Source organism: Crocodylus siamensis, chromosome 4 (assembly GCF_052110815.1).
Source record: "Crocodylus siamensis isolate JL-2025a chromosome 4, ASM5211081v1, whole genome shotgun sequence".
NCBI classification, from domain to species: domain Eukaryota; kingdom Metazoa; phylum Chordata; order Crocodylia; family Crocodylidae; genus Crocodylus; species Crocodylus siamensis.
This window is the reverse complement of record NC_143398.1, coordinates 217,930,847-217,945,901: the sequence shown is the minus strand read 5'-3', so window position 1 is coordinate 217,945,901 and position 15,055 is coordinate 217,930,847. Positions and strand designations below refer to the sequence as shown.

Genomic DNA, 15,055 nt, shown 5'->3' with positions numbered 1-15,055 from the left:
TTTAAATTTATAGACTCTTTCTGCTGTCTTTACCATGCAGCTCTTCCAAGTACGAAATTCCTCAAGAGCATCCTGAGTAGGTTCTCCAAGTAGTTTTGCGAAATTGTGCGTTTCATTTTCACCATATAAAACAAGACAATCCTGAGTTTTTGGCCAGAAATATGTATCCAGTGGTTTTAGCAGGTTGATGAGTTCCAAGTTGATGAGACCAGGAATAACGGTCACAAGCTGGCGGAGGGTAGGTTTAGATTAGATATTAGGAGGCGCTACTTCACAGTCAGGGCGGCTAGGGCCTGGAACCGGCTTCCAGGGGAAGTGGTGCAGGCTCCTAGCCTGGGGATTTTTAAAAGGAAGTTAGATGAGCACCTTGCCGGGGTCATCTGACCCCGGTGCTCTTTCCTGCCAAGGCAGGGGGTCGGACTAGATGATCTACCTAGGTCCCTTCCGACTCTAGCTACTATGAAACTATGAAACTATAAGTCTGGGAGCATTTGGCTGGATTATCAGTTACTGTCTGCTAGAATTGCAGGTGATTGATTGATTCCTCCCCGCCCCCCGAGGTGTTATTTAAAGTCACTCCCTTGAACACCTCGGTTGTGTTGCACCGTTCAATTTTTTTTTGTGGATTTTCCACCCTCAGTTTTCATAGCGTTCAAAACTTCCATAGTCAGGAGAAACTTGTGGCGTGAGTCTGTTAAGGGCATGTTTCTTTTCTGAAGTTTCAGGGAAAGGCTTTGGAGTTCACGAAGAACATCTTGACATAGCCAAATAAAATATAAAGCCCCTGGTTGCAAGCCATTTGTACAGTCCACTGTGTTTCTTTTGTTCCCTGTCAGAATGTGAAGTGTTTTCACTTGCCATTTTCAATTTCTGTGCCAGTGCTGGGTAATCTTTCCACAGTGCTTTCACTGTATTAAAGTTGCTTGAAAGCCAGCATATTGTAAACAGTTGACCAATTTTTAAAATATTCATTTAGAGATTGGCTGCAAATTCACCAAGTAATTGTGTGTTTTTTAGTGGGACAGAGTGCAGAGTTTCAAAATAAAAGATTCAAAGTGGTTGCAGCCTGTAACAGCTTTAAGGGAGTTTTGTACTGTAAGTTTGAGCCAGTGGGCAAGGCGATGGATTAATTTTTTTAGCAAGGGGAAATCTTTCTTTAACAGAGTAATCAGTCCTGTTACCTTATCAGTCATTACAAACGCCCCATCTGTGGCAACACTGATCAAGTATTTTTTTCAAATACTCATCATCCAAATCTGATTTGTGAAGATTTTCTTTTAGAGATGTATATACTGCCACTCCAGTTGTGCTGTGCTGAAGCTCCACCAAGTCCATAAAAATATTTTCTATGTTGCTCTTGCCAGTTGCATCAGATCTGAGGTAAACAATTAGGTAGTTTAGGCCATACAAGCTGTTTTCATCAACTGTGATGCTGACACAAGACTGTGCTTTTTAACATTGAAATCATTTTCTTTTCAATTTTGTAGGCTATGTGTTTGATAATGTTTGAACAAGAGTAGTCTCAGCAGTCTATGGAGCCAATTTTTACACCATTCATATCTTGAAGTGAAACTACAGGTTTCATTTTGATAAAAGATGGCCTTTCTTTTGCAATTAGATGTGCAGTTCAGAATACTGCGGCTGTCTCGGTGAATAAATGAGAGCTTAACTCTGAAACCATGTGCAGAAGCACACTTTTCTCCCCTGCGCTGGCGATTCTGACAGCCTTTTGATGAGCAGCGCTATCTCTGTCTCTAAATTTTTTTTCATGTTTGTTTTACAATGGATGTATTCACCATGCCATTCATCCATTCTTCTGATAGGTGAATTCCTTTTTTAGATGAAGTCATTTAGCTTTTTTGCAGATTGTACATCCTAGATTTCCTTCATGAAAAAACAACAACGGATTATGTTCCTTCCATTTCTCCCACTGTTTAGCGTTCCAGGCATTTGGAATTGATGTAGCGCAAGTGGGGTTTTCAGTATCGCTACTGTCGGTGGCTTTTTCTGTTGCCAAACTTTCCCTTAGCTGGCCAAAACTTTCCCTTAGCTGGCCAGTGGAGCTGCAGGTCAGGCTCAAATCAGTTACCACAGCCTGACTTCTGCTATCATCAGAGACTGCATTTGTCATAGGTTTCCTCGTGAAACTGAAATGAGATAAATCTATTTGTTTTCTTTTAGACATTTTTTTAAATAAACAACTTAAGAAGTTTGATGAACCCACAGGATAATACAGTCAACCGTTATGATCCATGACACCAGTTACTTCCAATAGTAAACATCAAGTACATTAAAAAAAAAAAGTGAAACCTCCTCTGAATGTGCAAAATTTGTGTAGCACCATGTGTAGTGCAGCTGATAACACATGCTAACAAGGATTGGCAACCCCTGGCATGCATGCCAGAGCATGGTATGTGAGGCCATTTTCCTTGGCATGCTAGAGGCAGCCTGGGCTCTGGGCAGCTGTCACCAGCCACAAAGCCCCAGCTGCTCGCAGCAGGTGGCTGGGAGGCTGCAAGCAGCCCCGGGCTCTGTGGCAGGCAGCAGCTGCCCAGAGCCCAGGCTGGCTGCAGCTGGGAGGCTACAAAAAGCTGTGCCGCACTCCACAGCAGCAGCTCTGTGCCCGCAGTAGCTGTGCATGCAGCTCCAGCACCCAGCCGGGAAGGGAGCTGAAGACAGTGCAACCCTGGCCCCACTCCTGCTGTCTGCCTGGAAGCACATGTATAGCTGCTGTTGCCACAGGTGTGTGCTTGGTGCTGTGGAGTCTAGCACAGCTGTTTGCAACTCAGATTGCTGCACTGGCTTCCTCGACCTGATTTTGTGGTAACAGCAGCTGCATGTGCACCTTAGGGTGGGTAGCAGGGGAGGGACCAGGATTGTGCTGTCCTAGACCGCTTTGTAACTGTGCCCCCAGAGACACTCAAGCAGCCACCACCATGGAGTCACTACTGGGGCTGTGGAGCACTGAAAATGGTGGCATGCACTTTCAATTAAAGCATATTGAATGTGTTGTAGTTCAAAATGCACTGCCCACTGTTTTCTTAGTACTAATGTGTGCTGCACCACTTATATACCTGCAGGTTGTACCTGATGCAACACCAGGCATGTTAATTATGTGCTCAATTAATTGAGTCTGCTCCAGTGCACCGGAAATCCAACATATTGGAGCAGACTCATGGTATGTGTGTAAGGTTTCCTTTTGGAGACTGCCCCCCCCCCCCCGGTTATGATTTTTAAACCTTATGGTGGGCTCTCATCTCTTACAGGGTGTTCAGTACCTTCCCCGCCCCCAGCTCCTCCGTAATTTGAACTTGATTAAAAGTCCTTTATATATGTCCATATAGTACAGCCATAGACATTCAACAGATCCTAGGTGTGCTGAAATATCAACTGGAAGCATCTAACTCTTCCTGTTCACTATGTAAGGAACTAGTCCTGTGTATTTAATTTTTCAACTAGAACAAGGAACCTGTTTTTAGGTGGGCCGAAGTTTAAAATGAAAGCACTTCAGCAAGTCAGTCTATATGTAAATTAAAGGGCAAAAGGTAAACAAAGCATTTGGATGGGTAAGCAAAACAGTTACCCTGGAACCAGATGACAGTTATAATGGGAGAACCTACTAAAATAATTTCTTTTCTGTCCATATCCTAAATCTTGTAAGCCAGATTCAGTCTGGGAGACATGGTTGAGACCCTGCTCTATGGAAAAGATTTTCTTCTTGGTTGATTAAAAAAAAAAAAGTCAGTTTTGTTGTACAGCTTCAGTAAACTGCTGGCTGCTAAATAACCAGCCATTTTCTCACAAGCATGGTCAGTTTTGCTGGAACTTAGAACATAAATAAGTCTCATTTTTCATATTAGACTTATGAAAAATGAGGCTTACTTTTTAAATAATATTTCATATTATTTAAAAAAATACTTGCCAAGAGAATATAGTCATAGTCAGCATTCTTAAGCAAAAGTTATAATTATTGCAGATGAAATCATTGTCAAAGGGGGCAAGAGGGTACAAAAGCCCCGATGGCTCACCAAAAGTATATGGGAACATCTCCTAACTAAAAAGGAGGCATATGCCCAATGGAAGGGAGGACTATACCTTGGTTGCTTGGGGGTGTAGGGGGCGGTCAGGAAGGCCAGGGTGGATATGGAACTGGGACTAGCTACCCAGGTCAAGGATAACAGGAAGCCCTTTTTTAAATACATAGGGGGTAAAAAGGGTACCAGGTAAGGTGGGGCCTCTGCAAGACACGCTAGGAAATCTGGTCATCACAGCAGATGATAAAGCTAACCTATTTAACAATTTCTTTGCCTCCATATTCCTGAGCAGGGACCAGGTCACCCCTCCCACTGGGACCCCGTAGGCCCCAGGGGAGGTGCACCCAGGCCTAGGGTCATTAAAGATCTAGTCAGGGAACTTCTGGAGGGACCGGACATATTTAAATCAGCTGGTCCAGACTATCTCCACCCCAGAGTGCTGAGGGAATTAGCAGAGGTCATTGCAAGACCCCTGGCATGCTTTACAAGCACTCATGGTGGTCTGGCATGGTGCCAGAGGGCTGGAAAAGGGCCGATGTGGTTCCCATTTTCAAAAAAGGGAGGAAGGAGGACCCAGGAAACTATAGGCCAGTCAGTCTTACCTTGGTCTTGGGGAAGCTTTTTGAGAGAGTTATCCTGGTGCATGTCCACGAGGGGCCAGCAGGGGAGATCATGCTTAGGGGCAACCAACACGGGTTCATTAGAGGCAGATCCTGTCAGACCAACCTGGTGGCCTTCTATGACCAGGTCACAAAATCCTTGGATGCAGGGGTAGCAGTGGACGTAGTCTTTCTGGACTGTAGGAAGGCCTTTGACATTGTCTCTCACCTCATTCTCATTAAAAAAAACTAGGGGACTGTGGTGTTGACAGCTACACAGTCAAATGGGTCACTAGTTGGCTGGAGGGTCGCACCCAGAGAGTGGTGGTGGATGGGTCTTATTCAGCCTGGAGGGATGTGGGCGGTGGGGTCCCCCAGGGCTCAGTCCTCAGGCCCGTATTGTTCAACATCTTCATCAGTGACTTGGAAGAGGGGGTAAAAAGCACCCTGTTCAAATTCACAGATGACACTAAGATGTGGGGGGATGTGGGCATGCTAGAAGGGAGAAACAGGCTGCAATCTGACCTAGACAGGTTACAAGAGTGGGCAGATGAGAATAGGATGGGATGCAAGACTGACAAGTGCAAGGTGATGCACCTGGGGAGGAAGAACCAGCAGCATACCTACAGGCTGGGGAACTCCCTTCTCGTCAGTGCAGAGGCAGAAAAGGATCTTGGAATTACTATTGATGCCAAAATGAACATGGGCTGACAGTGTGGGGAAGCGGTCAGGAAGGCCAACCTTAACTTGTGATGCATCAACAGATGCATCTCGAGCAGGTCCAAAGAGGTTATCCTCCCCCTCTATGCGGCACTGGTCAGGCCGCGCAGATGGAGTACTGCGTCCAGTTCTGGGCACCGCACTTCAGGAGGGATGTGGACAACATGGAGAGGATCCAGAGGAGGGCCACTCGCATGATCAGGGGCAGCAGGGCAGCCCCTCTGAGGAGAGGTTAAGGGACCTGAACCTGTTCAGCCTCCGCAAGAGAAGGCTGAGGGGGGATCTAGTGGCCTGTTACAAACTAGTCAGAGGGGACCAGCAGGCTTTGGGGGAGTCCCTGTTCCCCCAAGGACCGCCAGGAATGACCAGGAATAGCGGCCACAAGCTGGCAGAGGGTAGACTTAGGCTAGCTATCAGGAGGCGCTACTTCACAGTTAGGGTGGCTAGGATCTGGAACCAACTTCCAAGAGAAGTGGTGCTGGCTCCTACCCTGGGGGTGTTTAAGAGGAGGGTGGATGAACACCTTGCTGGGGTTGTTTGACTCCAGTACTCTTTCCTGCCATGGCAGGGGGTTGGACTTGATGATCTGCTCAGGTCCCTTCTGACCCTACCAACTATGAAACCATCACATTAAGGCAGCAATATGAGACGGATGTATTCATCTAGCTATATAGAATAGAGGGAGAAATACAGGATATATTTTCGTATGAATGCAAGTAGAAAACATTTTTTTTTTCATTATCTGATGATTCATCTGTTAGTTTTGTTCTGTCTGTAAAAAGATCAATTCATCATACAACGTACTATTACAATAATGTCAAATCTTTACTTGCCATTTTGGCAGTTGTCCAGATGCTAATTTTGGAGGTCAGCGATATACACCTGCAAGAACAGGGTTATCCCCAACTTCCTCTTTTTTAATTTAAATGTACATTCCTCAAATAAGTTGTGTTTTTGTTTGTTTGTTTTCATGCTACTTTCTGAAACTAGGAAAACTGATTTGATAGTCTGAAATTAAAAACATGCCTAAGATAGGAACATATAATTCTTCATTGCAGTTAGTATAGTAGCAAATGCTATTTAACTCGTATGCAAATTCGTAGCACCATGAAAAGAGTCTTTACAGGAATAATTGCTTTATTACAGGTAGTTCACGCATCTCAGATTTCTCTGCTAAACTTTAAATCAGCCTTGGTTTATCAATGATTAATACTAGCGTACAGTATCAACAGAATTATTCATAATCTAAAATGAATAACTTTAGAAATTGTAATTGTGGGAAATGTATATTCTTTCACAGGTGATCCTTCTTAGTTAAGTAGAAACTGATACTGAAATGCCTATTTTACTATCAGGAATTGTATAATGTGACTTTTGGCTCCCTAGTTGTTAACATGTTTGTTGTCCATCTATTTGTCCGAAGAACCTCTTCAGGCTACCTCTCTTTGTACAGCTGCTTAGATGGAGTCAGTCTGACCTTCGTAGTGCTCCCTGCAATAAACATTTGCTTGCTCTGTTTTCAAAGGGATTATATACTTTGATCCATTATTATTATTTTCTAAGAGTCCCTTGGAAAATGTGTGGCGTGCATTCATTTTAAAAGCTGTATAAATGGAGTTAAAAAGTTGTATCACAATACAGGCAGTCCTTGATTTAAAACGTTTTGAGTAACGTTTCACACTTACAACCTTTATAAATTAACACTCCGTTTCAACTTTCTGATCTCAGTTTTGACTTTACAACACTTGATCCAACGCGATGCCAAGCCAGCGAACAAGTTTGCTGCATCGCCCATCTCCCTGGAGAACATCTGTCCAAACTTCCTCGGATGCTTTCTTTAAGAAAGCAGACAAGACTCCAGAAAAACCTGCAGCCAAGACTCCTGAGAGGACTCTAGCCAAGAACCCTTCAAAAAGTCGAGCCAAGAGCCCTTCAAAATGTCCAGCAAAGTCACCTGAAAGAAGTCCTTCCAAAGCAATGCGATTGCTATTTACAATATAAATACATTCATGTAGCTATATTACTCATCTATAATTGATTAAGTGCAAAATTTTGCGTTATTTTTGGTGAAAATAGGGTATCAGGGCTTGGTTCAGGAACCAATTCTTCATTTATAACATTGTTTCCAATGGGAAAAATCAGTTCCGACTACCATGTTTCAACTTAAGATGCGGGAACCAATTGTGTCGTAAGTCCACATTGTATGTTCAGTGTCCACATTGTTGAATTTGGATTAGTTACCGTATGTAGCTGTCAGGAGTCTCAGCTAGCTTCTTGTGTCCTGTCATCACTAATATGGTCTGTTCTGTACATCATGTGATATTACTTGTTAGGAGTCATACTATATAAGATTACATCTTCAGTTTCTGCAGTATCCATATCAAAACATTTAAACTGATGGCAAACTGCAGAACCGTTCCGGTGGAAGTCACCAGTTTAGATATCTCTTCTGAGGTAATAAACATTTAGAACAACTTCACAGCAGATTCTCCTCATAGAATAGTATTAGTTTTGAAGAGAGCTTTTTCTGTTTTAAAGAACACACTGTCTTCAAAAAATAGGTTTATCAGGGAAGATAGTATAAGAGCAGTATAGCTTATACAAAGATCCAAAAAACATCTAGACTACCATTGCACTGTTAAAAGAACAATTTAAAGTTGTGTTTGAAACACAAAAATAGATTATAGAAGTTTTAGGATTGAATCTCTCTTCCTTCCCCCCCCATACCCCCACCCCAGAAAAACCAACAGCAAAAAAATGTGCTCCTGGTCTGTCCTCCTTAACTCAAGGAATCTTAAGTTATTTGGCAATTTGGAGCAAATATTTGTGTTTCAATATACAGGTTTGTATTTTGAAGACTGAATTTGGATCAGGTTTAGGTCCTTTGCACAAAGCTTTGTGAGGCTTCTGCCCCTCTTAAAACTGTGTATCATTATCCTCTCCCAGCATTTTCTCTGCTTTTCCATCAGCCCAGTTTCTCTGAATAGTTTTGTGAGTTTCTAATTTCTGTTGACCCTTCTTTGTGCACCAGTACACTAAGAGATGGAAGTGGAGGACAACAGTAAAGGATAGTTACTGTTTAGCTCCCAGCATCGGATGGAACTTTGTGAAGAATTAATACAATTTGACTGGTGCATCTGAGAGTTTAGGCAAGATGGATCAATTGCCCAGTGTTACAGTGTACTTGGCATACTTTCTAATGCCACTAATATATGTAGAGGATTTTTTAATCATTTGCCTTTTTTGGGGCCAGTAGGCTGTCAAACTGAAATGCATGAGCACTGCTGTCAGTGGATCAAGTATGGACTCCTTACTATGACCTCATAGATCTCCATTCGTATATGGAACACGGTTTTGCCACCATTGATCTATGTTATTCAAACACAAAATTTAGTTGTGAAAGTGATTCTTGATTTAAAATGAGAGGACCATTCATATACGTGGCCATATTTTTAGAATCATAGAAAATAAGGTTGGAAGGGTCCTCAGGAGGTCATCTAGTCCAACCCCTTGCTCAAAGCAGGATCATCCCTAACTATATCATCCTAGTCAGGGCTTTGTCTATGTCCTTTCCATAGTGGGGGGCCCAAAACTGGACACAGTACTCAATATGTGGCATCACCAGTGCCAAATAGAGGGGAAAAACGGCTTTCCTTGATCAGCGGGCAGTGTTCCTAATAATGCAGCCTAGTATGTCATTAGCCTCCTTGAACTGTTAGCTCACATTCACCTCCTTGTCCACTGTAACCCCCAGGTCTGTTTTCTACAGAGCTGCTGCCCAACCAATCGGCCCTTAGCCTGTACCGGTGCATGGGATTGTTCCGTCCCAAGTGCAGGACTTTGCACTTGTCCTTATTGAATCTCATGAGATTTCTTTTGGTCCAACTGTCCAATTTTTTGAGGTCTCTCCGAATCCTAGCCCTACCTCCCCAGCACATCTACTACCCCTCCACAGCTTAGTGTCATCTGCAAACTTGCTGAATGTTCACTCCATCCAATCTTTTAGGTCTTTGATGAAGATTTTGAACAAAACCAGTAGTATGTATGGTTTCTGTATATATTTTTTGCTTATCCCTTTACATAATTTTATGTGAGAAATTGTTATCAAAGGCGATTATACCTGAGCATTTTTTTTTTAAGTGAAATTATAAAAGAAAACCATATTTTGGGGGCTTCCTTGTAAACTAAAAACTAGATATACTCCAGTAAATATATGAGAACTCGATCACATTTATCTGTTAAAAAAACTTAACAACCTGTTACGTTCTTTGTTAAAGTCAGTATTGTATTTTGTTCTGTAATTATGGAATTATTAAATAAAACCATCCTACAACCTATGTTGAAAGAACATTTTTATCTTGCAGACTTGGAAGTTGGGAAATACTGACTTTAATCCTAATTTGGTCTGCTTTTTCATCTATTCTCTGCACTGTGTGGCAGAGTTCTCACTGAGAAAAATAGTATGTGATTTTATTTTTGTAACTGAAGATAAGTCTTAGTGCGTATATGCAAAGGGAGTTGAGGCTCTGAAGGCAACCAAGTGTGGCATTTCTTGCTTACTGGCATCTCTGGTATGTTCCTGCAGAAACGCATCCTGCCCCATTTACAACCCCAGGAAATGCAGCGGTAAAGCAGCTCTGGGGGCCTCCCCTTGCATTCTTTCTTGAATGGCTTGAGTGGGTGCTGGAAGTAACCCCAGAGTGGCTTTACCTGCACTTCTTCAATTTGACATGTGCAAATGAGAGCAAGTGGGGCAGCTTGAGTGATCTTGTTGAGATGAGCTGAGATTGCTATTCAGATACACTCATAGAATCCTCAAATGAAGAGGTTGTTTTGTGGGGTCACATGTTCCATCTTGGGGTAGGACAGCTCTGGGATTTTTTTTTTACTACCAATGCTATCTCTAGAGACTTGCAGTGCAGTAGCTTTGGGAATAGTATGGGTCCAACATTAGAATGTTCATGTCGTTTAGTGTTTTGGTATGCATGCAACACAAGCTGCAAAAGGGAAATAAATGGTGTATAGATATAGCTATAGATTTATCTAGATAAATAGTTCATATTACAGCCAAATCTGACAAGAATATTATGGAACAAATGAAAAGTATCAAAGACCTTGGCTTTTCTTGTGAAGAATTTCAGATGTCTACTACAAACAGTGGAGGTGTACTGGCTTTCGAGAAAAAATCCCAATAACTTCATGATGGAAAGTGTGATATAACTTTTAAATATAAGATCTGCTTCTCTTCTAATAACAAGTAAGTACAATTAAAAATTGTTGCCGTTTGAGAAATTGTGATTTCCAGTAACATGCATTACCACAACAAGAAGCCAACATAAGTAAATGGGTTTTATATCAAAGCGTCCAAATCATTACATCTCCTTACATTGTGGATTCATGTTGCCTTTGCATTTGAAACTGACATAATGAACCAGGAGAGGAAAAAACTAAAAATCTTCACATAGTAGAAGAACTCCAAAAATTAATAGCATTAATTTCAGTAATATTTATCTTTTGAGTTTTTCCTTTTCTTTTTCAGGACAAATGCCAAAATGGTTTGTACAAAAGCAGTTACGTCAATTATATCTACAGGATGCTACTACACTTTTCAGATTGCTGTGTATTTGGTAAAACAACTTAGGCTCAGCAAAGCTTTAGGTATGGAAATGAAGAACCATGGCGGATTCCTTGATCAGTCCTTTCCCAAACTTCAGAGGGCAAATGGTTCTGTCACCTAACCTTTCTAAGCCTGTGTCTTAAAATGTCACTTCATAGCTGTGCTCTCTTTTGGTTAATTTCGTTCAAGCACATAAAAATATTCGCTTTTTGCTCAGACTCTTCATACTTCAAAGCCTTCTATTAAGGAGATACAGAATAAAATCTCTAAAGAGGTGACTATGGTTAATAGACACAGAGTTAATTATTCATGAGACTTGGAGTCTAGGGGGAAAAAATAAACTCTAGAGATATAAGTTGTCGGAACATGTCTATAAAATAATTCAGGTTGCTTATAAGCAAGTTCTAAATGTCACTTATGGTATATATTTGCCGGAAATTTCTATATCAAGATTCCATAAGTTATATTTTGTCCATATACATAGTGCACGTGTTGTGTTTTGTTTTCTTTTCTTTTTTTCTTTCTCTCTATGGCAGTTTGGTAGTGAGAGAGTGATTCCCAGGGCTGTCCCCAAGGGAGATGTGTGTGTGGGGGGAAACGGGACCTGGGTTAATTGCCCCATGCTTTGGCCACTTGCCACCCCCTCCCTCCCACTGTGCCTGGGCCCTGTACAGGCTGATTTGCCCTGGGGCCCGCACCTTGCTGCGGTCTTCTCTGGTGAATCCTTCCCAACCTTAAAAAAGCTGGCTACTATGATACATGATGTCTACAGTGCAAGCTTGTTGCCCAAGTCTTTAGTTGCTTCAATACAAGATATTATCAAATGAACTTTGCTTCTTACAAGGGGATTAGGAAGAGTTTCCTTGAATATTGACACTTAAATAAATGCTAATAAACGCTGTAAATTTTGAGTACAGTTTGGCAACTGTTATTTCCCCAGTTGATAAACAACTAAGAGCTGTACTGGTGAGTTTATCTTGTTAGTGTAGCTGCACAGTGAGTGTGTCTTAGGGCTGCACTGCTGTGCTTCTGTGCCTTGGACAACTGTATGGTGCCTAGGGAAATGCCAACTCCTGCTGTGCCCATTGTGGTGATAGTCAGGCACTGTATGGCTGTAGCTGACTGTACCATGACAGCAATGGCTGCTTTTGTGTACCCCACAAAGGCAATGCCCAGGGTTGCCTCCTCCTCCCCCCAGTTACGATACTGGTGTTTTGTACAGTGCAAATTGGTGAAACAGGCCTTTAGAGAAGTTCTGCCTCATTTTACCTGCTAAGAGGCTTTTTGATTCCTGTTATAGGTTCTGTTATAGGCTGAACAGCTGCTTTGTCACAGATACTGCAGGAAGCAAGACCATCAGTAAGGTACCTGAACTAGGCCACAGCTTTATTAAGTAACACATCTGGGAACCATCCAGCAATAACTGATCCAGGGTAGATCATTACTACTTTGTCATCCAGTCAGTCACCTGCACTATTTCTGAGGCTATGTGTGAGGAGGAGTTGTTGTGCTCTAGTAAGCATGAGAAGTCCCATTTTGTGCCTTTAGGAGAGGCCTCCTCTTAATCCGCTTCCAATTCCAAGAACCCTGGTATCACACTTGGTACTGGTCAGTTACCTGCTTTGAGCTGTGCAAGAGGGTGAATTTTACAACCCACCTTCCAGGGTCCTGAGTGGGTAAAAATAATCTTCAGTAGGGTGAAATTTGGCTGTAAAAAAACCAAACCAAACAAACAAAAAAACCTTTCCAACCTTCAAAATGTGCCTAGTATGATGCCCACTGGGAGCAGGGGAGTGGGGGAGGGGAGAGAGGAAGCGATAGGGGGCGGAGGAAATGCCCAGCATGTCTCTATAAATTCTATGGGTAGGAGGAAAGAAGGGGAAATTGGTGTTTGTGGGGGAAAAAAAATACTCCCTTGGTTTCTGAGGGAGATTTTCCTTAACTTTCTCAAGGATATAGTCTCCTTCATCTGCAATTGTATGAAGCCTCCTGTCAGCTCTTAACATTCTACCTCTAGATGGGCCTATAGGCAATGGCCCTGAGAAAAAGAGTATCTGTAAACGCCACCAACCATGAAATAGTCCTAGGAGACATTGCACATTGGATGTAAACCTCTGAGGTACATTAATTAATGCATCTAGGCTATAATTAGGGGAAGAACATTGAAAAATTATGTTCTCTCCTCCCTTGTTCAGAAACACAATCCAGACTTGTCCCAAAGAAATGGTCAGAAGAATGTAATGAGAGCCCATCTCCCATCTTACTTAATTGTGGAGCCACATTAGACCTAGCTGTAACCTAGTCCTTTGTAAGTAGCTCCTGAATGCATATTGGTAACTATAGCTATAGATCCAATGTAAAAGTGTACACTGTTATGGTTTGTCAATCAAAATATTATTGTTCAGAAGAATTCGTTCTTGGATGTTACCCTGGTGGCATCAGCTATATAAGTGAGGGCCAGAAGGCATGTTACGACTTAAGCCCTATATAGGTTTCCCTTGATTTATGTGGGTTCTGTATATATGAATTCGCTCTTATGCGATGATCCTTTTTATACCCTAAATTAATTATATGCAAGGTAAATCTTACGTGATTGGCTCTGGGGCTCTGCTTGTCTTCGCTAACCTCAGCCCCTGGACTGCTGTACCATGGTCCAAGCAGGTGGTGTCAGCTGCTCCTGAGGCTGCTGCAGCAGGGGCTGGGGTGAGTGGGGATTAGTGGAGGCCCGGGGGGCAGTGAGGTGAGTCTGTAGGTGGAGGGTGCAGTGCAGCCTGTTGGCCGCTCCCGGGGCTGCAGCTGGGAGCAAAGCAGAGAAAACTAAGTGGGGGCGCGGCCCTTGTTGCTACTTGCACCCCGGGAGGCCTGTAGGCAAGGGGGCTGTGCCAAGCTCTTCCTGGGGGGGGGGGTACGTGCCCCTGGATCTGCAACACAGGAGGACAGTAGGCTGTTGCTACAGGCTGGGGCTGGGGGTGGCACCGGGCTCTTCCTGGCGCTCAGGGCAGGCCATGGCGATGGGAGCAGGGCTCCTGCCACCCCAAGATTCACCATAGCACCCCTCCCCACAACCTGCCCTCCTGGTGCTGCCACCGACTGCCGGGAAGAGCCTGGTGCCGCCACTGGTCCCAGCCTGCAGTGGCAGCCTGCTGTCCTCCCATGCAAAGATCTGGGAATATCCGCTCCCTGGGAAGAGCCCGGCGCAGGCTCATAGCCCACCAGGTGTGCACATAGCAGTAAGAGCTGCACCCACTCAGTCTCCTCTGCTTTGGTCCCTGCTGAACTCCTGGGAGCAGCCGATGGGCTGTGCCACATCCCTCCCTCCGTCACCGCTGTGGGAACATATCCCTTTTTGTTACTTTATAAACTGGGTTCATTTTATGCACAGTTTTCTGGGAACACATTTAACACACAAATCGAGGGAAACTTGTACCCCCTCCCCAAGCACCACTCTAATCCCCTTCCCCTGTCCAGTGTTCTGCTCTTCTTTCTGCTCCCTGCTCAATCTGCTACTGGGAAGGGAGCAGGGAACAGAGACCATGATCTCTGGCATGTTGCACACAAGCTACCTATGCCATGTGTGGCACTCATGCTGCAGGTTGCTCACTCTTGAGTAACAATGTAGGTCGTGTTCTGTTGAACAAAAAAGATGCCTTTCAGAGCTTACCATTGTCAGAGCTGCAGGTGTGTTAAAATGTTGCATGTCCCATGCAGCTTCCCCTTAGGATAAGGAAAAAAAAAGTTAATTAAAAGTGTTCCTTGCAGGAGTTAATTTTCTGTATCATAATATAATAATGAATATTTTTTTTTTGCTGTTGCTAGTGTTAATAGCTGGGGTTTCCTTTAAACTGAGTTTGCAGTAATGAGCTTTTCTTGCATATGCTTGGTGTTCAGATATGTACCACCTCAGATGTCAATCAGGAAGGTTGTTGATAGGTTAAAAGCAACTGGATTAATAACTGGGAAAACTTGATTTTATTTTTGGTTGTACAATGGATTTCCTGTATGAACTTGTGTTAGTCACTTAGTCTCCTTGTACCTTGTTTTTACCACCTGTTAAACTGAAGTGATAAACTTCCAGATTCAAAAAA

The 15,055-nt window shown here is 43.1% G+C and overlaps 1 protein-coding gene and 1 long non-coding RNA gene across 4 annotated transcripts in view; both read left to right on the top strand.

Annotated features, from left to right (window-relative positions):
• LOC149867578 (uncharacterized) overlaps positions 1-9,690 on the top strand; it is a 33,229-nt gene extending 23,539 nt beyond the window's left edge. The window contains exon 2 of the long non-coding RNA XR_016442090.1: positions 7,082-9,690. This is a non-coding gene — a long non-coding RNA (uncharacterized LOC149867578). The remainder of the gene's footprint in view (positions 1-7,081) is intronic.
• GALNT13 (polypeptide N-acetylgalactosaminyltransferase 13) overlaps positions 1-15,055 on the top strand; it is a 434,504-nt gene that overhangs the window by 64,329 nt on the left and 355,120 nt on the right. The gene's annotated exons all lie outside the window — the stretch shown is intronic.